Source organism: Panthera uncia (genome assembly GCF_023721935.1).
Source record: "Panthera uncia isolate 11264 chromosome A3 unlocalized genomic scaffold, Puncia_PCG_1.0 HiC_scaffold_11, whole genome shotgun sequence".
NCBI classification, from domain to species: domain Eukaryota; kingdom Metazoa; phylum Chordata; class Mammalia; order Carnivora; family Felidae; genus Panthera; species Panthera uncia.
This window is the reverse complement of record NW_026057578.1, coordinates 19,732,305-19,756,926: the sequence shown is the minus strand read 5'-3', so window position 1 is coordinate 19,756,926 and position 24,622 is coordinate 19,732,305. Positions and strand designations below refer to the sequence as shown.

General features: G+C 43.9%; 1 long non-coding RNA gene across 3 annotated transcripts in view; it reads right to left on the bottom strand.

The window, feature by feature from the left end:
• The window catches only part of LOC125936603 (uncharacterized), a 32,817-nt gene extending 22,858 nt beyond the window's left edge, over nucleotides 1-9,959 (bottom strand). For all 3 annotated transcript variants that reach the window (XR_007462070.1, XR_007462072.1, XR_007462071.1), the window contains exon 1: nucleotides 9,356-9,959. This is a non-coding gene — a long non-coding RNA (uncharacterized LOC125936603). The remainder of the gene's footprint in view (nucleotides 1-9,355) is intronic.
• Nucleotides 9,960-24,622: the final 14,663 nt, after the last annotated feature.

Here is a 24,622-nt window from a genome sequence, read left to right as displayed (position 1 = left end):
TCCTGCTGCCTACTCCTGACCCTCTTACATTCTACATCCATGCACCAGGAGTGATCTTTCTGAAACACTAATTAGATCTCGCCACTCCCAGGCTTATATACGTTAATGGTTGCCAATCAGGAGTAGAACAAAAGCCAGATTCCTTAGTTGAGCTTTAAACACATAACAATTTCTGCTCCTTTCTGCCTCTGATGTCACGACTAACCACTCTCTTTGCCGCAGACCATCAGTTTTCTTTCAATGCTGCAAACGTGGATGGTAGTGTCTTTCTCAGAGCCTTTGTGCGGACGGCTCTCTGGCTTATAGCTTTTACTCTACTTTTCTCATTTCTGGTTCTTCTCATCATGCAGAGCTTTGCTTCAATATCTCCTCCTCTGAGAGATCTTTCCTAACCACACAGCCTAACCTTACTTTTGATCATGTGACCCAGCTTAATTTCTCTGTATAGCACTCATACCAATGGGATGCTTGTACTGTCCATTACATATTTGATAATAATTCTGCCTCCCCTCCTGTAACGTGTGCTCTGAAGGAGCAGGACTCTACATCAACCCTGGTCTCGCCCCCATTGTCTACACATAATAAATGTTTAATGAACACTCGTTGGGGGGTGGAAGAATGGATAGACAGATGGATTCATGAATGAATGCCATCTTTCACTGAAGTACCATAGCCTCCATTATCTTCTAATAGAACATCCACATCAACCTGATCCATACAGGTTTTCCCTACGCTGTACCATACTGAAATGTGTGCCAGAAAACCACACTGAGGCCTCTCTATCTGATGTACATTGTTTGATCAGGTTAACAGGAAGGAGGGGGAAAGGAATCAGACACAGCCTTCAGAAGGATGGGGAGAAAATCTGTTTTAAAAAATGGTAGGGGCAGGGGCACCTGGATCACTCAGTTGGCTAAGCATCTGGCTCTTGATTTTGGCTCAAGTCATGATCTTATGGTTTGTTCATCCGAGCCCCAAGTCAGGCTCTGTGCTGACAGTGCAGAGCCTGCTTGGGATCCCTTCTCTCTCTCCCTCTCTCTATGCCCCTCCCTGGCTCTCTCTCACACTCTCTCAAAATAAATGAATAAGCTTAAAAAAAATTGAATAAAATAAAAGGCAGGTGCAAATACAGAATGTTACAGACTTTATAATTGTTACGGCTATCCCTGATTTATACAGTTCTTAATTCCCTCTTAGATGGTAATTGGAGGCAACTGTTTTTCCTTTATCCTTGTGAGACTAATTCTCACCCATCTCTCCAGCCTGTCTAGGCCATAGTATCCATTACTGAAGTTATAACATGCAATTTCCTTCACTGATGGCTCCACATCCTCCCTATCTTTGTTTGTTTGTTTGTTTGTTTGTTTGTTTCCCAGAGCCTGGCGATGGCAGGGTGGGGGTACGATGGGAACACACTTTGCCTCATCCACTGGCAGCTGGAGTGAAATTGTAGTAGTCACTCCAAATCTGTAGCTGGTCCACATCCAGCGGCAGAGCCTTGCAGGAAGTGAACAAGATCCACCCACTTCTACTTCCCTCTGCTCTCCATCTGGGGACTCAGAGCCACCCCAGACTCCAAAACACCCTCATCCTACACAGTGGGTCAACGGAAGAAAAAAAAAAAAAACACACACACTGCTACAAAGGAGAATGTGTTTGCTGCAAACAAAGAAAAAAAAATGATTGAGGCCAAGGTAGCAACTTTTCATGTTAGTTCAAGAAATCTGTCAAGAAATCTGTCTAATTCTAAAGAGCCCTTGGGAGACACCAGGATCTTCCTCAAGGGAAAAGATAGCAAATTATAGTGTTTTGATTCACATCCACGAATGATGTCTCTGCGACTGTTTGGATTAATTCTGAAATACAAGCAATCGTAGTAGGAGACTGAATTTTCCTAAAACAATTCCCTGCTGGGTTGGTTCAGCTAGCTTCACCCTAGCCCTTCCATACACCTCAGTGATGAGGACATTCAGAGTCATTTTTTTTTTTATTATTTAAGCACTCACAGAGTCTTGGGATATCCAACTCTCAAGGCTAATGCATCTTTGGATTTTTTTGTCCCTGCCTGAAACAAAACATAGCTCGACAACAGCATCAGAAAACAGGGGTGGGAGATACATATCGACGATTAGAGTCCTAGCCCCAGTTGGGTAAGTTTTCTGTTAACTCGTGCTTCCCAAACCACTTTAACTGAAGGTCCTCAACTCAAAGTCTGGCTGCCTTGGGCCCTTGAGTCTACCCAAGGTGAACGACTGGTCCGTCCATACCCATTGAACTGTCATCATCCCCAGTGTTCCTAGAAGAAGGATAGCAAATGCATCAGCCTTTCCTCTAAGGCTGCTGCTATGCACTCAGGGGTCCTCAACTGCAGACCCCTTAGCTTGATCTCTGACTCTTTCACTCACTGTTATGAGCTCTTTTCTAGGACCAGGATAATGTGCTCTGTCATTAAATTTTTTTTTTTAATTATGGTACATTATATACAACATAATACAGTAAAACCTTGGTTTGTGAGCATAATTCATTCCAGAAACATGCTTGTAATCCAAAGCACTTGTATATCAAAGTGAATTTCGAGAGCCATTGGCTCAGTTGTGATCATGTGATGTTCGGCATCACGTTCTACCCATACTGCAAGACATCGCTCGTTTATCAAGTTAAAATTTATTAGAAATGTTTGCTCGTCTTGCGGAACACTCGCAGAACAAGTTACTTAAAATCCAAGGTTATACTGTATTTAGTACATTAACCACGTTTAAGTACATAGTTCAGTGGTATTAAGGACACTCATTGTGCAACCATCACCCACATCCATCTCCAGAACTCTTAGAATCTTGCAAAATAGAAACACTATACCAAATAGACAGTAACTTCCCATTTTCCCCTCTCCCCAGTCTCTGACAACCACCATTCCACTTTCTGTATAAAATTTATTTATTTTGAGAGAGAGTGTGTGAGTGGGGGAGATGCAGAGAGGGAGAGAGAGAAAATCCCAAGCAGGCTCCACGCTGTCAGTGCAGAGCCTAACGTGGGACTCCATCCCACAAAATGTGACATCACGACTTGAGCAGAAATCAAGAATCAGATGCTTAACCGACTGAACCATCCAGGCACCCCTCCACTTTCTGTATAAATCTGACTACTGTAGAAACCTCACATAAGTGAAACCCGACAGTATTGGTCTTTTGTAATTGGCTTATTTCACTCAGCATAATGTACTTGAAGTTCATCCAGGCTGCGGCAAATGTCAACATTTCCTTCCTTTTTAAGACTTCCATTACATTTTATGTCTATGCCACACTTTGTTTATCCATTCACCTATCAATGGACACTTGAGGTGCTCCCCCATTTAAGCTGTTATGAATAATGCTGCTATCACGGTGGATGTAAAGATAACTCTGAGACCCTGCTTTAAATTCTTGGACCATATACCCAGAAGTAGAATTGTTAGATCATATGGTAATTCTATTTTTAATTTTTGGAGGAAACACCATACTGTTTTCCATCTTGCGTGCCTACAAAATGCACACAATGATTCCGACTTCTTCACATCCTCACCAACACTTATTTTCTGTTTTGTTTGGATGGTAGCCATCCTAGCGGGTGTGAGGTGGTACCTCGTGGTAGTTCCGATTCGTATTTCCCTAATGATTTTTGACATTAAGCATATTTTCATGTGCTTATTGGACATTTATAGATGTTTTGGGGAGAACTATCTATTCAAATCCTTTAGTCATTTAATTGGATTAGTTGTATTTTGTTGAATTTTAGGAGTTCTCTATGTATTATGGTAATTAATCCCTTATCAGATATAAGCTTCACAGATATTTTCTACCATTATGTAGGCTGCCTTTTCACTTTGTTAATAGTGCCCTCTGATGCACAAAAGTTTATTTTTGTGAAACCCAATTTGTCAATATTTTTCTTTTGTTTCCTGTGCCTTTGGTGTCATATCCAGTAAATCATTGTTAAATCCAGTGGTATGAAGATTTTGCCCTATGTTTTCTCTGAAGAGGTTTATAGTTGTAGCTCTTTCCTTTAGGTCTTTGAATCACTGTGAATTCATTTTCGTATGTGATGTAAGAGTCCCATGAGTTCTGGAATGTTTTCTTCTTGGTCATCTCTAAGCGTTTTTAATATCCCTTGTGATTTCTTCTTTGATCCATTGGCTGTTCAAGAGTGTTAGTTTCCTCAAATTTACAAAATGGCCAGTTTTCCTTCCGTTATTGCTTTCTAACTTCATCCCACAGTGGTCAGAGAAGATACTTTGTACGACACCTAGTTTTCAAAATGTCCTAAAACTTAACTTCTGACTTAACGTATCATCAATCATGGATAATGTCCCAAGAAGTACAATTGAGAAAAATGTCCAGTGTGCTGCTGTTGGGTATCTGGTTGGTTTATTGTATTGCTCAGGTCCTCTATTTACTTACTTTTCTCCTGCCTGGCTCTTCTATCCATTATTGAGAGTCAGGTATTGGGATCTCCAGCTATTATTGTAGAACTGTCTATTTCTCCCTTCCACTCATTCAATTTCTGGATGTGTTTTGATGGACAGTTATTAGGTGTGCAAATGTTTATAATTTATATATCTTCTAGCTACACTGAAAATTTCATTAATATGGTGTGTCCTTCTTGGTCTCTTTAACTTTTTTACTTGACATTGGTTTTGTCTAATACTGGTACAGCCACCCCTACTCTCTTTTGTTTGCTCTTTGTAAGGAATGTCTTTTCCAACCTTTCCCTTTCAACCATTTGTGTGTTTTTGGATCTAAAGGGAATCTCTTACAGACAGCACACAGTTGGATCATTTTTTTCATTCTGTGGATATTTGTCTTTTGGAAAGTTTAATCCATCTGCATTTAAATGAATAGCTGATAAGAAGGGACTTCTATAATTCTGCAATTTGTTTTTCATATACCCTATAGCATTCTGTCCCTCATTATTGATATTACGGTCTCTTTTTGCATTTAGTTCATTTTTTATAGTGAAATGTTTTAATTCTATTCGAATTTCCTTTTGTGGATTCTATAACTATTTCCTTTGTGGTTACCATTAAGCGCCCTATAGTTCTAATACTTTACTTTGAGTTTATACCAGCTTAACTTCAATAACATACCAGTGCAGCCCCTTTGCAGCTCTATCCGCATCCACTGCGGTTACTGAATTCCACAGAATTACATCTAAAGCAAAAACTAAAGAGAGGAAGATGGCTACGAGTTTCCTCCATAAGAGACAGAGCAACTCTGACTCACAGTCCCCTTATGATGGCTTTGCCAACTAAAGCTGTCCTTGTTTCAGGACTCAGGCTATAATGCACTTTTGAGAAATTATCTGATAAGAGAATTGAAAGAACTATGGCAGAATTGAGCTTTCCCAAACGGGTCATACAGAAGCTGATGTCTAAGGTCAGACACCGTACGCCATTTCTCCAGGCATCTCCCAAACAGCAGCATCTCCCAACCAACAACATGATGTCATGCCCATAACAAAAGTGGGTTCCTGGTATGAATAACTGGAGTTTTCACTTTCTGCCCTAGAAATGAAGTCTAGAGGTCTTAGATGCGTCCACACCAACATCTTTCCTCTCCATTAGACTAATAAGAAGATACCATTCATTCTGCTATAACTCTGGTGTCCTTCCCATGTTGTTACTGGCACACTCCGTGCTTTAAACTGCAAGAACACGAAACATCCCCTGAGAAACCCCAGGTTAAGTTTATTTGACTTTCTTAAAAAAATGAATAAAGCTAGAAATGAAGGGGGATTGTGAACAGGCATGTCTTCCTGGCTGATTTGGGGAAGCAGGCTGTGGTGAGACCAGAGATAATCAGGGCTGGCTGCCAGTAAGAAAACAAATGTGACAGCTTTTCTTCCAGTATTTGTATGAGAATGGGCTCATCTGGTCTGGCACTGGGGCTTGGAGTCTTGCCACATTTTGCAGAAAATGTAGGAAGTTTCTGGTACCTAGAAAACTCTCAAAGCTGTGTGGGTTTGGTGATTTTCCTGACCTGCTTGAGTTCACCATCTTTAAGTTGTTGTTGTTTTTTTTTTTTTTTTCAGGGCCAGGGAATGACCCTGAGATGAAAGTTGATTTCAGCCAAAGAGTACACATTTGATTATGATGACTGCTAGACCTCATGAAATGCAGACCGGATGGGGAGAGATCCTGGATTTAACTGGTTATTAACACCAGTCTGTACCAGGAAAGGTAACTCATCAAAGCAAGCCAGAACTCAGAGTCCCTGGGACCAGACAAGGAACTATTGTCTCATGAAACATGTCTAAATCACTCATAATAGAGAAGGCCAAAGAGTTTGGGAATTTACCCATTCCTGAAACTTCACCCCTTCCAATGTAGTTCAACAAAACATAAGGGGGTATCTGTGGCAGGTGAAGAAAAAAAGTATTGGGGGTGTGGGGTTGGGGACAATGATTATGAGAAAATTCAAGACAGAGGCAACTTGGGTACCTGATGTCTCATCAGTCTGCTCCACTTAGCAAACAATCTCCTATCTGGAAGCATCAGGGCTGCACTATCTAAATAGAAAATTGGATGCGTTATAGTCAAACAATAAGACAGAAGCAAAATGTACCAGTTCTGAAAGGGAAAAACTTCAAGCCATGTAAACAAAGGGGCCAACGTTTTGAATTTACTAAGTATAGGCTCTATGCCTAAAAGTCTTTGATGGTAGATCTCAAAAACAGGGCATTCTGAATTCTGATTACAACTATACTCTGTCATAGTAAACAGACTAAGACTAGAATCTGGAGAGGAAAGAGAAGATCCGTGGATTGGTTAGCTTTTGCTGCATAGCAGACCACCCTAAAACCTCTGTAACTGTAAACATTTATCATTTCTCATGATTTCCCGAGATTCATGATTCTCTGGTAGGGGTAGGGGAGGGCTCTTCTGGTCAGGGTTGGCTTGGCAGAGGCTGGGTGGTCTAAGATGGCCGCACATCTAGTGGTTGGCACAAAGTCAGCTGGGGCTATGGGGTTGATTTGATCACATGTCTCTCATAGCCCAATAGGCTAGCTCAGGCTCATTTATATGGCCTTGGCCACAAGATTCTCAAGTGTGGCCAGAGAGGACCTAATGTGCATTCACTTTCCAAGCATTGCTTGGGTCCCATGTCATGAAGGTAGTCCAGAGACAATGTGGGAAGGCACTACCAAAGCCATGGACAGAGGAAGGAAGATCACGTGTGACCATTTGTACAATCGACCACAACTGTTTTCTCCCTTCCACTCATCCTGTTTCCTCTTGACAGAATCACCTCCTCCTTCCATTTACAATGACTGACCTGAATTACATTCACTACCAAAGAGGAATCTCTCCAACATGCATGCGGAACATGCAGAGATTTTGATGCTATTCATTAATAAGGTTCTCTCATGTGTTAGAGGCTGGATTAAATGTGATTGGTCAGCATGTTTCCCACACAGAAAGAGCACACCAGCTTTAGAGTTAAGTCACAAGCTCAACACTAAATTTACTTTCCATGGGGTAATTGCCTAAGCCACTGCTTTTCCAAGAAGAATCTTTCTGGAGCCTTTTGTTCTTTTGATTGAAACTTAATCAGCTTCTTGTTTGACAAAAATGACAGGCTGCGTGAAAGGGGAAACAGAGTTTGGGTTTTACCAATCCTAATTCCTATCAAACATCAGAAGAAAATAAGCACTTTCTACATAATGTGCTCCACTTTGTGTTGTAGACTCAAATTTATCACTTAAAGAGGTGGGGGGGGGGGGGCTGTTTACGCTTTAAGGGGGAAAAAAGAAGACACACAGTTAACTCCTTCTCTCTGAGGCTTTTCAAATAAAGTCTTTTTTTTCTTTTTTTAAAAAGCAAGACTGTCCTGACTTTGCCTTTTGGCTTGGTGGAGTAGAAATACAAGGAAGTAAAAGTTCAGGAGAGCACTTCCAGGTGATGGGTCCTAAAATCTGTTTGCTTTCTGGAATAGAGGAGTCAAAGTTTATTGCCGGCCAAGTCTCACCCAGACCATGAATTCTGACCCCAAGCCCTTGCACTGAACTTCAGAGAGCAAAAATTCCCAATTCTGTGACTAAGGACGGACTGGATTTGGAATTGGAAGACGTCCTCATCTTGGCCAGATACTCCATAGCTCTGTGATCTTGGACAGATTATACACGTTCTCCGTGATTCTCCTTCGGCATCTACATTATTTCTCCACTTGAAAGCTGGTTGGTTGGGACGTTTAAATTAGAGAATGGCCTCTATGTACAAATCTGGAGCCCAAAACTTAGTAAGTGCCTATCAAATATTAACTTTATACTATCTTCTTTCCTTCCTTTTCCCCTTCCATGTTGTTCTTATTTTTCCATTTCGGGAAAAATTCCAGCTAGCATTATTACCTTTGAATGAAAATTGAGATGATGATGATGATGATGATGATGATGATGATGATGATAAATCAATAACAATAATAAAAGAGCTACACTGTGTGTCCCTGTGATAAAGAATATGGCAGATATTCAAATGCGAGGCAGTTTGGACCAGTTTCATGGCTTCGCTAGTGATTGGTCATAGGTAGGCAGGTGGCCGTATCCCAGCCAATGAGACAGAGGAGAAGCCCACCTATCCATGATCCCATGACTACCAAGTGGCAGAGTCTGTGTTTGAGCCCCGGCAGTCCAATTTCAGACTCCATGTGCTTTTCTCCTCCCTAACGTATACTAATTCATTTATTCATTCACTGTTCAAAAATATGTTGTCTATGAATGCAACACACCATGGCGTTCACTGAAACAAAACAAAGCTGGGAGGGCATCACAGAGGTGGTGGCAGTGAATTTTGTTCTGGGGTGGGAGACAGAGCTGGATGCAAGGCTTGGTCTCATCACTTACATGGATGTGATGTTCTGCATGTCAGTTGGACTCCATGAATTCAGCCTCCACTTTTTGTAATGGGTGGTGGGGGCTGGCCTTCTGGTTTATCTCTCAAGTTTAACATGGGGACTAAAACCAAGCCGCACGTGAAAACACCTGCACCAGAGCCTAGCAGGTGGTAGTGACTCCATGAATGTTTGAGAAGAAACTTCACAAAAGGGCAAGGCTGTTGTGCAGAGGGACATTTCTGGAAGATCTGGGGGTGGGGGTGGGGTGGGCGGGGAGTCAGAAAAATCAGGCTGAGGGGTGGAGGCAGGGAAAGGACTTGGGTAACCAAAGGAGGCAACCAGAAGTAAGCGCTCAGATGCAAAAGAGAGTGGCAAGCAGCCTCAAGGGGTACTTCCTGGCTTTTAGAAGCCCCAGAGCTGAACCTCACCTTGACACTGATGACTATGGTGCCACGGCCAAGTTGTTGAGTATCTATGAACCCCAGTTTTCTCACCTGTATCACAGAGGTGAGAAGGTCTCCTTCCAAGGAGGTTAAAGGAGGTCATGGACGCAAGTACCATCTTGATGATAGTCCGCATGTGACATGCTCAATTAACCATAGCTAACATGTCTACTGGAAGCAAGGAACAAGACAAATGGGAAGTGAGCAGAGAGGCAATACGCTGTAGGACTTAAGAGCCTCCATCAGAGGCCCAGGGTAACATCCATTATCCAGCCTGCTCTTCTCATGGCTTCAGCCAACGCCTTTAGGCCTCCAAGTCAAGGATCAAACCATCAGCATCTCTGCCTCAGTATCTCTGCCTCTAATTTGACCGGATCTGTTTGATGCCTGGGATGCCCTTAAAAGAGCGCTTCCTTCCTATACACACAGGAAACCATGTTTTGCCAGCTTGAAGTAGAATCCCATCTCACGGGAGTCCAGCTCGGATTGAGAACTCAGAGCCACAGATGCTAAGGAAACATGGTGTTTGGAAAGTTCCATTAATATTTCTTCAGTGCTCATCAGAAAGTCCTATACCCAGGTTTGACTTCAAGGCAAATAGTTTCTGAATAAAGGCTGCCCCCGACACTCCCAAGCACAGCTGGTCACACCTGCCCCACCCCAGTCCACCCTCCATTCTGACACTTTCATGATGTAATGACTTTTGTTTATGACTCTGTGTCCCCAGCTAAAGGGAATTCTTAAAGGGCAGCTATGCTGTTTAATCCACCTATGGATTCCAAGCCCGGACAGAGTCTCCTCTTTGTAGACAATGCCTGAACAAATAAGTTACTGAATATAAACAACCAGCCTCCGAGCCCTACTTTTGGGAGATGCTCTGGGGGATAAGGGTGTCCAAGGATACAGGCCCCAGGGCTCAGGCAGAAGGGAAAAATACAAATGTTCAAGGAGGAGAGAGCCCAGGAGCTGGATGTCTCCACCAAATAAAAATGGGCAAAGTCATAAAGCTGCAGGCCAATATCAGAGGAAGAAATGATGGGTCTTTCTAAAGAGCTGGGCCCCACCCAGTGACCACAATCCATTGTTTCTTGCTCCTCTGGCTGCCCCACAAAGCAAGGGGATGCCAAGCCAGGAGTCCTGGGCCCAGCATGAACAGAGCAGACAGCACAGGGGTATGTAACACAGGAGGCCCATGGCCTCTCCTGTGTCTCGTGGGCGTGTCTGTCTGCAGTCTTGTTGTGAGACAGAAGAGCAGGAGAGAGGAGGACACTGACACAGTAGAATCTGGGGATAGGATACAAATTAACACCAGACTCTTGGGCAAATGACGCTGAATTCTAAGTGGAAACTTTTCTCAATTACCAAAGAGTCAGAGTCCTTTTGGCTTCTAACGGAGATCTCGTGCCCTTAGGTGAGATGTCAGATCCCCAAATTTCTACTTCTCCTTAGATGAGGGGAAAGAGAGAGAACGGAGAGAAAGGAAGGGGAGGGAGAAGAGGAAAGGAGGAGGGGGGGAGGAAGGAGAGAAGGAAAGAAGAGGGAAGGAGTGAATTTCCATGAAGACCAGGAGAAAGGAAAGAAATCACAGCAGCTGAACCCTTCTCTCTTTCCTTTTTAATCTTAGTTTAGATGTTCCCCTGGTAAAATCATTACAAAGGCTGTTTATTTTTAAAATTGAAAGATTGGGAAGAGTCATAATGAGATATTATGTGTAAAAGTTGCACATAAATTTCCTCTTGTCATATTTTGGGCTTCGCTAACGTATCCCCTTGGCAGGATGGAGGGAAGCTGATCGCTTTAGTATAGATTGTGTGCGCCTCAGAAATATTGCCCTAGGAGAGAGCTCCTGGGTGGCTGACTTGGCTCCATGCTGATTTAGAAATTAGCTGGGCTTTTATTGGCCACACTAAATTGTTCTCTGGAAAAAAAATACATTTTTATTACAGAACAAGGGGCAGATGATTGAAACAAGCCTGCCTTCCCCGTGTTGAGCTGTGTTTTAGACTGTTAAGTATACGTTCTTCTCTGGGGTTCTTGCTGCTGTTTAATGGGGGCACGCAATATCCACCAGTAAAGAAATTACCTCGTTTCCCTCCTGTCCCCAGGGAATTCCTTATCCCTTAATAATGTTCTGTTTGAGTTCTTCTGAGTGTGTGAGTGGGCACGTTGAGGAAAATGGAGGCTCTGTATAATACTCGTATTGCAAGGTTCCAGAGTAAGAGGTAACTGGGAGGGCCCCTGGGTGGCTCAGTCCAGTTAAGTGTCTGACTCTTTTATCAGCTCAGGTCATGATCCCAGGGTCATGGGATCCAGCCCTGCATCAGGCTCTGTGCTGACAGCATGGAGCCTGCTTGGGATTCTCTCTCGCTCTCTCTCTCTCTCTCTCTCTCTCCCTCCCTCCCTCTCTCTCTCTCTGTTCCTATGCACCCCCCCTCTCAAAATAGATAAATAAACTTAAAAAAAAAAAACAGGAAACTGGGAGTTGTTCTTACAGAAGGGGTTAGGGAGACTGAATCTGGCCACTAGCCATTTGGAGCTCCAGATCGGGAGCCATGGTAATACCACAAAGACACATAGCTACAATGTTCTACTGAAAGCAGCTGGTGGCCAAGGCCATGCGGTGGATTTGCATGTAGAGCTGAGCCAATCAGCAGTGACTCTGGGAGCAAAGGACTCATTTGTAAGCCAATCAGAAGTGACTGTGGGAGCAAAGGAATCATTTGTAGACAAGATCCAAACCAACCTTTGTATGGTTCCTCTTTCTTGATGACCAGCCTGACTCCGCTCTGACTTCCGCCTCCGATTTGCCAGGGGACATCAGGTCCTTCCTCAAGTCGGGCAAGGCCCTGAAGCACTGTCGTGCCCACCACCGCCCTCCCGTTCCACTGCCCTCCTGATTTCGGCCCGAGCATCTTGTGCAGAATCTGCTTCAGCTCTGTGCCCCTTTACTCCTTCAGGGGAAAATACTATGTTAATAGGGATGGGAACTAGCTGTTTTCTGGAAACTTTCTAAAAATTAGCTTCATTTATTAGAACCTCAAAGCCAAAAATCATATCCAAAGTAAATTAGCAGAGTAATACAGAGTAATGAGGGTATTTGAGGGATGGATTTCTCAGCCAACTGAACCATTTTATTAACCCTTCAGATACAATTCCTGATTTATTTGAGGTAATTCGAAGATGTATGAGTGTACCTCTGCATGAATAAACGATAGGATGGGGCGTTAGGGTCTTGGACTTGAGCTTATGTCAGAACTGAATGTGACAGGTGGGCTCTCATTTTCCCGATTTGGGTCCTTGGGAAAACCACAGATCATTTAGTAATCCTGTTTCCTCAACTATACAATGGAGATAATCACAGCCCTATCTATCAGTGAGGGTTAAATGCATACACGTATGTTATTATATACGTATATATATTACACACACACACACACACACACACATCATGCACGCACATCCTTGCACGCATATGCATTATAGGTGCCACATGCACATGCATGTATCACATGTTTCCATGTATCACGTGCATATGTGTGTATCACGTGTACACGATGCATCGCATGTGCATGTATGTGTTATGTGGAGGTGTTATGTGTGCGTCTGTTGTGTGTGCATGTGTGTGTGTTGTGTGCACATGTATTGTGTGTGCACACGTGTGCTGTGTGTACCCGTATGTATTTTATACGTCAAATAGGCAAAATATACACAAACAGTAAGTACCATGCCTGGTACTTACCAGTAACAACTCATTAAACGTCAGCACTGTCCTTACCCACCATCAGCACCGCTTAGCTGAAAGGTAGATTTATTTTCCCCACAAGCTAAATTCTACAACAGAGCCAAGTCTCACAAGAAGTTAGTGGTTGAGCTAAGACAGAAAACATAACTTTTGATTGCTTATCCTCCTCCACTAAACTTCAGACCACACTGCCTCCTATTAAAATTAATTTCTGTTCCCTTCGGGTGGAGATTTAAATTTGTCATGCCTCCCTAAGCCACCGGACCCCAAGCCCCATCGCTGATTGTTCCTCAGGGAAGCCAGAACTGCTTGAGGTAATTAATCCACTACAGGCGCCCCTACCACGACTGGGAAGGAAACACCAAATTCTACTTGGTTTCTTTCTAATTAGTAACAGAGAGAGGGAGTGAGGGAGACAGACTAAGGACAGAAAGGGGCTGAGCTACACGGGGTGTGGTTCACATGTGTTCCCAATCATGACCACACAATGAAAATGTTTTCTTTCTGGGGCAATCAGGCAAAATCTTGGAAAAATGAACTCCCCCCCCCCCCGTATGTACAATAATAACAATATCCCAAATTTGAAACCTTTTTTTCCTTCAATCTTGGCAGTTTGTCTTCCAAAAGATTTGGACAACTTCCAAGCTCTGATGGCCTGTGCATGACCCTTTCTCCAAGGACACAAGTATTTATTTATTTTATAATAATAAGCAAACATGTATATGATGCAAATTCATGTGTCAGGTTCTGTTCTAAGTGCTTTCCCTGTATTGACAAAAATGCCATCTCCTTTAACAGCCCAACAATGAGGCATGCTCCTATTTCCACTGAGGAAACTGAGGCACAGAGAGGTTTAGTTACGTGTCCAAAGTTGATCAGCTAGTACAGGGCAGAGGCAGGATTCACACCCAGGCTGCCTGGGTTCCAAGCCTGCGCTCATCACCACTCATCATCCTTCTGCATGCAACCTCCATGGTGGAGGGGGTAAGGCAGACCCAGAGGGGCAAGACCAGATGAAGAGTTGAAGGGGAGACACAAAAGTGAAAATGAGAACTCTCAGGAAAGGAGGCCACACCACCAGGCACCTGGGCATCGGTCCCTCTTTTGCACAGGGGCTCTGCCATTCTGGTTTTCTTCCTTTCCAGCTCATGAACAAGACAACTGTCACCAGTGCCCTTGTTCACTCTGCTTCCCTATGCTCTTCACTTTGATTGACATTCAGCCTCCATTCTCTTACACTCTTGACCTTGAATTCCATTTCTAGCCTGTGCTTCCCCCAGGTCCTGACCTCCATGTCTCTGACCCTGCCCAAGTACCCTGATCCTGGCTCCTAATTGCTCCCTTTGCTTAACTGCCTAGTTTAACGTCCAGACCCTGCATTGGCCCTTGGCTCTGATTAATTGCGGCCTGGGACTCAGCAGCAGGGGTCTGAATCCCTTCCCAGCCACTAGAGTAGCCAGGCTTGACCTCTGTTGGCTAAGCGATGAAGGATGCCACACCCACCTGTTGAACATGGTGGCTGCTGTGAAACATACTTGGTGAGTGGTGCATATGTCACAGACATGACTCTGCCAGCAGAAAGACCCTCAGGGGCTGGCTGCCATCTGCTAAAAGGCAAACATGCATGGATGGGTAGATGGATGCATGGTCTCTGACCTCCCCTGATTCCTTCCAGGATTAGAATTCTTGGATAGTGGTGTTCAGGGGCCTGGGGATACCACTGTTCCAGGAACAGCTGGCAGGGCTTGCACTGTTGGAGCAATTGATGGCTTTTAGGGGCAGAGATTAAGTTTAGGCCAGAAAGAGAGGTACAGGTCTAGGATACGCAGCAGTGATTCAAAGATAATGGGGCTGAGCTGACTGAAGAAAAGGAAAAGAAGTACTTAATCTGTGAGGGATATTGATGGGAGAGATATTCCAGCATGCAGTTCCCAAGAAATGCACACAGTTCAACTCAGAGGCCTGAACTTTCCCGTAAGATCGGGAGGTATCGAGAGACATATTAATCTCTCAGGCCAGCAGGGATCAGGGGCCTTGCTCCCTGGATTCTGCAGGAAAACACTCGGGTGTAAGCTCATCAGAAGTGATGTGAAGAGAGCACAGAGGGAGAGAAGGCATGCAGATTATATAGATTCTTATATATGTTGACTTCCTGCAGGATGTGATCAGCTGCTTTGGAAATATTCACTGGCTTCTTAGACGGGGCTTCTAAAAATCATGTACTTCTATACATCTGTCTATATGTTAAATCACTTAATGAAACACCAGCTCACTTAGCTTTACAACTAGCCTAGAAGGTTATGGTTATTATAATCATTATCCAATGTTACAAATGAGGGAGTTGAAGTACAAAGAGTCAAGTGACCTATCTGAGATCAGTGGTATCACCAACACTTAAACCTGGCCTGGGCCCCTGAGCATTGTGCTGTACTGCCATCCTGATAGCCAGGACAGTCATGGCCGTCCATGCCTCCAAGCCCTAGTCCCCTTAAATGGAAGCTTCTATATGAGCAGCTCTGTCCCAATGAGACAGTGATGGACAACCGGCCCACCAAAGGCAACCACACGCTCTCTCCTGGAATTCAGAAGTGATTCATGGACTGGGCCAATAATGGGGGATATACAGTTAGGGCGAAAGTTGACAACCAGGTTATACACAGCCACATACACCCCCAAATTCCTGGAGAAGGGGGAGCTGTGAACCTTCCCCCAAAAGTGAAAGGACGGGCACATGCCAAAGGCATCTTCCTGCACCCAAGAGATAAAAAGGAGTAGCTTCATTCCTTGATTCCTAGTCTGAGAGCCCTGTGGTCTGCCTGAAGTTTGCTTCCTGATCATAGATGGTCATGTAATTGATCATGTAACCAATACTGACTCATTAAAATAATCCTCGACTAAGAGATGAGCTACTCTACAAACGAAGACTGTACCCAAACTGGTATGACCAAATGAGATTAATGGTAATAAGTTCTTGAAGTGTTTTATCATGTGGCAAAACTTTGCTAACACTGTCATCTCACCTAATCCTCCTGATAATCCTGTAAATTGCTAGTAATACTTTTAAAGAAGACGACTTTGGGATTTACAGAGGTTAAGGAATTCATTCGTTCCTACCACAAGTATTTGGGTGTCGCTATGTGCCAGTCCCCTTTCTGGGACTTAGAGTAGAGCAGCAAATGAAATAAAGATTGCTTTGCCCTCATGGAGATTATGTTCTAGAGAGGAAATAAAAAAAAACCAAGAACTCTAACAAGTAAGTTAACTTAGGATATTAGCTGGTGAGAAGTACTACGGACTTGGAATCTACCTGGAGAGTCAGGGTGGAGGTGGGTTCTGGGTTGTAATTTTAAGTAGAGGGATCAGGGGATACTTCGTTGATATGGCCATATCTGACCAGAGGCTTAAAGGAGGTGAAGGAAAGGACCACGTGGATATCTGGGCGAAAAGCATTCCAGGCAGTGGGAACAGCAAATGCAAAGGCCCTGAGGCAGGCAGGATCAGCGGCTCCATCCAGTGGGTGGAATTAGTGACAAGGAGAGGAAGGAGGCCAGAGAAGTAATAGGGCCAGATCACAGGACCTTGCAGCTGTCATAAGGACTTTTTTAGTTATGTATTTATTTATTTTTAGATAGAGAGAGAGAGAATGAGTGGGGTAGAGATAGAGAGAGGGAGACAAAGAAAATACCAATCAGGCTCCATGCTGTCAGCACAGAGCCCAATGCAGGGCTCCAACTCACAAACCGTGAGATCATGACCGGAGCCAAAGTCAGACACTTAACCGGCTGAGGCACCCAGGTTCCCCAGGGACTTTTTATTCTGCGTGAAATGATGACCTATCAGAGAGTTTTGATCACGTGAGAGACTTCATTGGACTTATTTCTCAAAAAGACTACTCTGGCCACTGTTGTAGGGGTCAAGATCCTAACCTGTAAGGTCATACAAGCAGCACAACCAGAATTCAAGCATATTTTACCCCTAAGCACTACACTCTATTTCCTCTTTAATTATCAAGGTTCTAAAGCAATAAAAAGCTGTTTCAAATTATTTTCCCCTTGCTATGGTGTAGTGCCTTTCCGCCTTTGCTCTGATGGGAGAAGCCTCTGCAGACCTCTTATCTTATTGAGCTGCCATCAGAATAGCAGTTAGTTTTGATGATATAAAGATTCTTACTATTTGCCTGGCACTGAACTGAGTTTATAAACTACACTCTCACTTTACCCCCACATCAAAGCCAAGAGGAAATGGCACAGTTTCCGATCCTTCCGTGCAGATGAGGATCTGAACCTCAGAGAGTTTCTTTTCTCACCCTGGCTCCCAGGGAACTCTCGCACATAAAGATTTCCCCATACTACCTGCCTTGGGATAGGAATGGCCTTTCAAGCAATTTCTCGCTGAGAAGTCTGACAGCTCCGTAAGACGAGAAACTAAGTGGTAGGCTTCTCTTTATTAATCTGTTCCCGGGACAGTACCCCGCACATAGAAAAAGTCTATGATTTATTTTGGATGATCGCCTGATGTTAACAACAACTTTTAGCCTCGTTAAAATAGATCTTAGAAACACCGAGTATTTCCTTAGAAGGTAATTTTAATTCCATTATAAGCCACAAAGGAGTGTGTTCAATATGGCGTCCTTGGATGCCATGGGCTCATGAAATTTCAGGTGGGTAATGAATATACATTTGCTGACCCACTGAGTCATAGTAAGGGGCCATTCTGCCATGTGGCACACTCTGTCACTCCCTTCAGTAAGTTACGTACCCAACCTGGGTCTCATTTCCCTCCCTTGTGAAATGGAAAATGCCACTAAGTTTGCTGTGATCATTAAATAATCGAATGCATACAAAGCCCTTACACACTGCCTGGCTTATAAAAGGTGCTCAAGAAATGTTACCTTTTATTCTAGTATGAGCTTAGGATTCCTTTTCTTCTGCTAGGGATGCTTGGGTAGATCTGGGCCTGACTGAACTGAAATCTGCTGAGACAGATACTCTGGGCCTTTTGAAAGATGTGCTATGAAGACAGCGGTATGCTGGGAAATGTTTAACAGCTGGCTCTTTAGCACAAAACAAGAACAACGATTGCAGCATTTGCCGATGTCAATGGTGTCAATACCCCCAGCATGGCTGATCTCAAGTTATCGAGGTGGTACCACTGAACGTGGAACCGGGAAGATAACATGCATGGGCATGGCTGGCTCTTACCGATCTGGCTCCCGTTGTACTGTGGCAACTCGCCCACCATGCCGGCTCTTTCTCTTGCCAGTTCAGAACATACAGGCAGCCCAAGAGAGGCAGGCTCAGCCCTTCTTTACTCTACAGAGAGACTCATCTGATTTGCCTGTGTGGACAAGGTGATTTTTATTTTAATAAGCACGTATAGGCTAATTCCAGTCTAAATGAGTTAAGGTATATCATGTGCTTAATCAATAGATGTGATTTTTATCGCTGCTTTATGGATGAAGAAACTGAGAGCCGGAGAGATTAAGAACTTTCTTAGGGTCACACGGCCAGCAGATGGCAAAGCCCAAATTCAAATTAAGTGGCCTGGCTCGGAGTCTGGAGTCTGTTCTCCTATCTTCTCTGCTGGCCCAGGCACAGGACTGGTCGGTCTGATCCTGATCATTGCCCAGAGAGGAAGTCCAGAGAATCCCATCGGTCACTCTCGAGCCTCTCTGCTGCGCTGGGACCAGCCTATAAGGCTTGTTGCTAAGTTTCCTGCTTCTGTAAACCCATTCTATTCGGAGCTGATGGCAAGCAGTGAGCGCTGATGGGCGCCTAGAAAGTGCCTCACTCACTTCTCCTTCTGGGGCCAGCAACCTAAGTGCTCCGTGACAAAGAGGCCCAGGAGCCTGGGACAGAGGCTTTTTGAAATACTGCTTTTGCGTCTCCCATGGGAGGTGCAATTCCAAAGTCTTCCTGAACTCGCCTTTCACAGGCCTGAGCAGAAACCCCCGCTACTTCTGGAAGTGCGCTTCCAAAGGTTGTCTGGCAGCCGGAGCAGAACAGCTGCTCAGCAATGCAGTGATCCAGCAGCCCCAGAGGAGGAGGGGACGGCGGGGCCTGCTGCCCTGTGCCAAGCCCAGCACCCACCAGCTGCCTCCCTCCGGCTTCCATCGGAGCAGAAACAGCATTAACTCCATCAGCACCAGCCGGCCCAGCCGCAGGGCAGGAGCTGGGTTTCCCGGAGGCCACGGTGCCCGGAAACACATAGCTAGTGTCTTCAACTCATCCGCACCCTTTTCTCTCCAGAGTTATTTTCTATTGTTCTGTCTTCCCAAGAAGGCACCGGTCTCGAAGTCGCTCTGCTGAGCATTCTTCTCTCATTTCATTCCTGTACTAGTCCTGCTTCCCTCTTGGCTGGCAGGCCACAGCCACTCACTCTCTTTATACTATAGAGAAAACATACATTATGGCCAGTTAAGTGGATCCTAACATTCAGAGGAATCTATAACGATGAGAAAGCCCCTCATTATGTCATTTTGCTCCCTTTGCAGTCCTTGGCATTCTTGGATGCCGCAAAGCATGAGCAAAAACACAGCAAGATTCCCACTCCCTGGTAGGCAGAGAAGGGAATGCCTCACTGCAGATTATGATCCTACACCAAAAGGATGGAATGGAGACTTCTGGATTCCCACCCCAGGACTCAACCCCGGGTAAGCCATCTGGGGTGGGGCCTGGATCCCCAAGGACAAGAAGCTCTTAAGCCAAGCATAAAACAAAACAACACACAGACGCAGACGTGAATAAATAAAGCAGACACATCCACATATGGGAAGGCTCCCTGTCCCACTCCCAGGAGGCAGACTCCCCGAGGCCTTGCAGATGTCACAGCAGAATCTACTTGCAGGTTCCAAGTCGTGCAAACCCAGCACCTAATGTTACTCTAGAAAAAATGGAGTGGAGAGACTGGAACATTTTTTATTTGAAAAAGAGAAGATGCACCCCCCCCCCACACACCCCCCAACACAATTGTTGGTCCCCTCATCATTTCACTGAGATTTGCCACCAGTGGCTCCGGCCATTGGTGAGTTGACAATTTTGCATGGCCTCCACGGAGAGGACACAGGACTGGCCTGGGACCCTGTCCATAAAGAGAAGGGACGTGGGACTGAATTACGGGGGGCGGGGTGTGGGGGGGAGGTGTTGGGGAGAGGGAAGGAAAGACAAGCAGAAAATTAGAGACTGAGCTCTCTTCACAGAACTGTTACTTCTTTTGTGGAAGCCATGTGAACGTAATCTTGGTGAACACATATTCGTGAACATAAGCAATGGTGAACTCATATAATGGTCAGCTTAGTTTTCCAAAATCTGTTGCTACCCTTAATGTCAAAAAAGAAGGTTGATTCAGTGTTAAAGGGGAATTATTTTAAAAATAGAAAACTACATAATCACTGTCTTAGCATAATGATTGGGTTACCGTGTTTTCCATTGAGTTACACAGGTGAAGATATTTTAAATGATAAAACTTTTAATTATCATTTTTATAATTATATAAAGTTATAATTTTATCATTATAATTTTTATAATTAAAAATAAAAATTTGTGGGGCACCTGGGTGGCTCAGTCAATTAAGCATCTGACTTGGGCTCAGGTCATGATCTCGCTGCTCATTGAGTTCGAGTCCCTCAGAAGGCTCTGTGCTGACGGCTCAGAGCCTGGAGCCTGCTTCAAAGTCTGTGTCTCCCTCTCTCTCTGCCATCCCTCACTTGCTTGCACACGCTTTCTCTCTCTCTCTCAAAAATAAATAAACATTAAAAAAATTTTTAAATAAATAAATAAATAAATAAATAAATAATATTTGTGTTCTGTTTTTTATTACCTTTTTCTTTCATTCAACTTCAGAGTTGACATTTTTCGTGTTTACCAAAGACTTCTGAGTGACCATTTTTTAATCAATACATACAAGGACTGGAAATTCCGACACCGATTTAACCATTCTCTTATTGTCAAATTTTTAGGTTGTGTCTAGCACGCACATGTTCCTTGTGAATCCAAGCATTGGTTGTGGTGGATTATCTCCTCAGGATAAATTCCACTAAGAATGACTGAATAAAGGAACGCTTATATTTTGTGGCTTCTGTTACATATTGTTAGGTTGTTTTCCAGAAACACTTACATTTATTTTCAAAACAACATCACCCTAAGAATGGGTCAACCTCACAAAAATGTTGCCAGCTCTGGAAATTGCTGATTTTAAAAAAAGTTTGAAACATTTAAAATCATCTCCTGCCCTCTCCCTTTATGACACCCTATATAATAATCATAAGGACAACTGGAGGGGGGCGGAAAAACACATCTTATTCTACAAATTCCAAAGAATCCCAACCAGGATGCTTCCTGGACCAATCTGGACCAGACTCTTGGAGGTGAAGAACATCTTCCCTGCCGGAGTGGCAGGTGTTGCTGTTGGTTAAAGACGATGCCGGTGTTGTTGAATGGGAGGTAGGCAGTTCTGAAGAGCTCTACTAACCCCCCCTGGTCAGAAGGAGCAAGGTTTGGTGCTCTACATATGGACGTCTTTCCTCCCCCCAAATAAACAGAGAAACATTCCTCTAGCTGCTCAGGCTGAGTCTGGCAAGATAGTGATGTTTCGGTTTCAAGGACTCCTCTCCAGGATACCCTATGTACATATCACCTTTAGTGCTATTATTAACGTTCTACTACATTAATATCATAATATGAATAGCAGGTTATTAATAACATAGCACCATTAATGCTGCTAATAAAAATAGCTCGTACGTATCGCATGTTCACTCTATGCTGAGCACTCTGATATCAGATCTTGTCTGGGACCAACAACACTATCCACTCACTTGACAGGTTCTGGAACAGAAGCATGTCAGCCTTAAAAGACTTGCCCAGGGCCACACAGCTCATTTGTAGACACGAAGCCAGGCCACCTGAGTACAGAGCCTTTGTTCTTCTCAACTGTACTGCAGATCGCCTCCTTTCAGGAAACTTTTTCACATTTCTTCCATTTTACCCTCCGTTCCCTACAAATCTTTGTTGGCCAACATACATACCGGCAGTGGGCGGGGGTGGAGCTGGCAAGGACATCTTATAAGCGTCCTCCCCCTTTATTAGTGAACCACGAATTTAGCACTGACCCTGGACATCTCAGATCTGTCCCCCAGCAAAATGAGGCCCCATCCACCTGGACTCTCCTTCACTCTCTGGTGCGTTTGGCCTCTTTTATGTGAAGTTATTTGACATGGGAGCCAAAATGTAAAGCTTTCACTCTCTTCCAGAAAAGTCACCAGATCCGTCTGCAAAAGAAAAACTCCTAGTGGCCCACTTGGCTGTACCCGATTTCTTCCCAAGGACATGCTCATGAGACGTCCTCCTGAGACACTCACAGCCAACACCATCACTGAATAGTTGCCGAGGCCAGAGGTCCAGCCCAAATTGCACACTTTTGCCGATGCTGCCTATGAGTACATAATTCCCGTGACAGCATCGCCATTACGGCAAACGTTTTCTCTGACTCTCCCTGGATCCCCTGGCCAGAAGAGTGTGAGAAACAACGCTGTGTGTTCAGAAAATGTTGAAAACATTGATCAAACTAAGGTAAGTAGTGAATAAAGCCATCATAACTTACTTTAAATAAAAAAAATATGGGAAACATCAAATATGTCAAATGTCCTACATTTTTAGTTTGTTCACTTTCCAAATGAATGAAAATTTAGGAATTTATAACATCAGGGTTACAAATTAAAAGCTTATGGAAAACCGAAATTTACCCCCCTGACTGCTTATCTCAATCAAATTTACATGGAAATAACATTATACTGTAAAAGATTTTTTTTTTTTCAACTAAGTAATACTCTGGTTGAATTCCTTTTACCGGTATTTTTCAACACAGGGTCAGAGCATCAGAAAAGCCTTGGTTAAATGCCAATCACCGGCTTTATTCAAGGTCTCCTGAAACAGAATTTCTAGAATGAGGGCACAGGAATTACAGATTTTAAATGTCCCTTGGTTACTCTTACTCATCCTGAAGTTTGAGAACTGGTGCTCTAGCATATCTGCCTCACAGAGCCAGGCTCTGATGAACCAGATATAGACTAAAGCTCTGGAAACAAAAGCTGGCCTGGCATAGATTGCCCTCCTGAACACCAGGCAGAGTTCTGCCCCACTCTGGGTCTCCCTACCTTCCTCACTTCCCATAGAATTCACTTAAGTTAAGAGACTATTGAATAGATGAAGTAGGACACAAGAGACTTGAGTGTCCGAACAGATCCCTGAATGAAGATTGTATGAATGATCTAAGAAAAACCCATGATCTCCTCCTTTCGGAATGAAAATGAAGGGATGATGAGCATTTAGCCACTGATGCCCTAGGGAACCCACTGCTCAGAGGGGGACCCAGAGGGCAGAGGAGAGATCAGATAGAATTTTAAAACCTTGGCTGACTCTCTGGTAAAGGTGACAAGTACCTTCTGATTTTTGGAATTATGCTTCCACATAGAGAAGTAGTGTTAGACTTGAAATAAAACCTTTATGAGTCCTCCTTAATCTCAAATATTCTAGAATACAACCCCCTTCTATTAGGTCATAGGCACTGATTATTTATTTAAAAACTATCATCAGAGATCTCTGAGCTCTTTGATTTGCGTAGCCTGTGTGTTTGAGGCATGCTAGGGAACACAATTACTATAATTTTGACTCCTTAATACGGGCAATCCTGCCCACCTTGTATGCATGTAGCTTCCAATCCCATTGGAAGCATGTGAGACAACCAAACTCAATAGCACCTGTAATTAATTACTCACTCATTCTTGCATTCATTCATTTGGGATTTGCCAATTTTTTATGGAGAACTTGCTACATGCAACATAGATACTTTTCTAGTTGCTGGGGAAAACAGTGGCAAACCTACCAATATAGTCCCAGTTGGCACAGAGCTTATAGTCTAATGGGGACAGTTCATAAGTAAACGGGCAACTTTGACAAGGAAGGAGCTCTAGGACAGGATTACATGGTCTCCATGGGAGGAAGCCAACCACAAGAACAAAGACAAGAAAAACTGGAGGTGGGGGTGTCAGCAACCATCCAGGTGAGAGAGGGGAACCACTGAGGGGTGTTCTGATCATTTTTCTTTCTAAGTAGTGGAGGTTAGGACAAGCCTAATCACTCACTTCTGTTAATGGATTCTGACCAATGAATCAATGCACAGAAGGCCAAATGTGAACCAAAATACATTATGAGCTAGCGAAGCTGGGCCTCCTCTCTCTTTCCAGTTTGAACTTATCTACTCAATTCCAGGACAGTGTCGCATCCCGTCCAGGCAGCAATAGCAAAGCACCACACAGATTGGGTGGCTCGCTAATAACGGAAATTTACTTCTTGCAGTTCTGGAGGCTGCAAATTCAAGATTGAGGCGCCAGCACATCGAGTTCTGGTGAGGGCCTGCTTCTGGGCCTACACTGCCAAAGTCTTGTAACCTCATGTGGCGGAGAAGAGAGAGGGGAAGCAGGCTCTCTCGTGACTCATATAAGGACATCAGTCCCATTCGTGAGGGCTTCACTACCTTCAGTACCTCATCTAATTGTAAATATCTCCCAAAGTCCCCACCTC